Here is a 2,383-nt window from a genome sequence, read left to right as displayed (position 1 = left end):
TTTTTATTTGATGTACCGCTTTTATAGTTACAGTTTTGGCTTTCTAAGAATTTGAGTCATTAGCAGATAATTAACTTTTATTTATAGACGATAAAAGCAGGGTTATAGGGAAAACTGTATCTAATTTAGTTTAGTTTGCGAAAGTATTTTATATTTATATTTATAAGTTTGTGGCAAGCAATTTAATTATTGTGGAAGGTATATTGGAAGCACTCAATACTGAGGCATTATCAATTAGTCTAGAATTCCGAAATAGAAAAGATATATACCTATTGAATTGACAGTTTAAAAGAAAATTTGAAATGGACGAAAATATCAATAGAATCATAAAAGGAAAACATCTATGTAAACACCATTATCTCTACCATACACATTGAAATCCATTGTTTGTTGATGGAGAGGGGGGGTTGTCTGTTGAAATAACACAAAAAATTTCTAAAAATCTGTAAATAACTCTCAAAATATGTCCATTTTTTTTCTGATTCTTCAGAATTTTGACAAAAATAAGAGAAAGGAATGTGTATGTGTGTAAAAAATTAAGGAAACATAAATGACTAGAGATTATTATTTGGCAAGAGATGAAGCAAAAGAAATTCTAAGGCGTTTTAAATACACCAAATAGTGAAATAGCCAAACGAAATTTGTAAGGAAACCACAACGTTCTTCAAAGAATAATAAATTTAATCTCAATGTCGATAAGTATGGTAGTAATGGCCAAAGGAAGACATCTAAATCCCTAAATCTAATTTCTAGAGGTAAACGATAACCTTAAAGGTTCAGAAATTCAGTCGTTCTAAGACGGGGAGCTGGCAGAAACGTTAGCACGCCTGGCGAAATGCTTTGCGATATTTCGTCTGCCGTTACATTCTGAGTTCAAATTCCGCCGAGGTCGACTTCGCCTTTTATCCTTTCGGGGTCGATAAATTAAGTACCAGTTACACACTGGGGTCGATATTTCCTTATAATTTCATTAAAACAAACCCGTGCTTCCACTGTATTCTAGATAGCTACTATTGCAGGCAATGCGTTGTGGCACAAACCTATACAGGGTAACACAACTAACCCTTGTTTAATTCGAAGGATTTAATTCTTTAATTCGAAGGATTGTCAAATCTAGTTACTCAATTTCAGAAAGTAGGTTAAGATCAGAATATAATAAATATATCAGGAAACTTACATATTTTTTCAGGTTTTCTGAAATCAGGCAGAGTATGTCATCGCCAGGTATTGGGTAACCACCACCATCACCGCCGCCGCCACCATCTTCAGTCCTCTGTACCCGATCTCATCAAATTATACCCGTCATTTTCTATTAATGCTTTTTTTTTCAGGACTAATAGCAGTAACTATGGCAACCACTGATGAACCAGAACATTTTATCGAAAATAGCATCTTGCGAATTTCTTTGCCAGACAACAACTGTGTAATCCTGATGGTGTTACCTGATAGGTTTAACAAAGAATAGACTGTTTTATTCCAGGAATTTACTGCAATAAAACTATAAAGGGATTACAGAATTTATAATAAATATAATAAATGTTTCTCGAGCCATGCCAGGCTCATAAGGGCCAGTTTCCCGGTTTCAGTGGCGTAGAAATTCCCCACCTGGACGGGACGCCGGTCCATCGCAGGATTACTCATTTTTGCCAGCTGAGTGGACTGGAGCAACGTGAAAATGAAGTGTTTTGCTCAAGAACACAACGCATCGTCTGGTCCAGGAATCGAAACCACAACCTTACGATCATGAGTTCAACACCCTAACCACTAAGCCACGCGCCTCTACGTACAGAGTTTATACTAAGGTTTATTTACGGAAACAGTTGAGAATCTTTTAACATAAATGTTTTACATCGGATCCTAAAAGGATTTGAACGTAACACTACAAATTAAGGAATTCCTTGTTAATTATTACGTGTTACTGAAATTTACAACGGTGCTTTGTATCAAGTCGCATGAACAGCTAGACATAGCAGTCATTATCATCGTTGTGGATTTAAAAACCCAAATAACCCAATCTCAAGCAATTTACGAATAAAGGCTTACAACTACTTCAACGCCTTTGATCATATGAATGCTCCACCAGTGATGACCTGGGGTTAAACAACTAGCATTTAACTGTCGGTTAGAGAGGGTTAATATGTCTAGAATACAACATGGTGCTTACTAACCTCTGTCTCTAACCAGTAGGTTAGTAACGTGTTCTATTCGAGTCACTGCGACGTTTACCTAAATACTAGGAACATGGTGAACTCAATTAAAGAAATGTTATTTAAAGTTCAGTGTGTTAACCGCCCCCAGTCATTATACGGCAACTTTGCTTAATGAATAAATAAATGAAACAAGGGTTAATTGCTTCAGGAGATTTTGATTGACATTTCAAATG

The sequence above is a fragment of the Octopus sinensis genome, linkage group LG12, assembly GCF_006345805.1.
Source record: "Octopus sinensis linkage group LG12, ASM634580v1, whole genome shotgun sequence".
NCBI classification, from domain to species: domain Eukaryota; kingdom Metazoa; phylum Mollusca; class Cephalopoda; order Octopoda; family Octopodidae; genus Octopus; species Octopus sinensis.
This window is presented reverse-complemented; position numbering follows the sequence as displayed.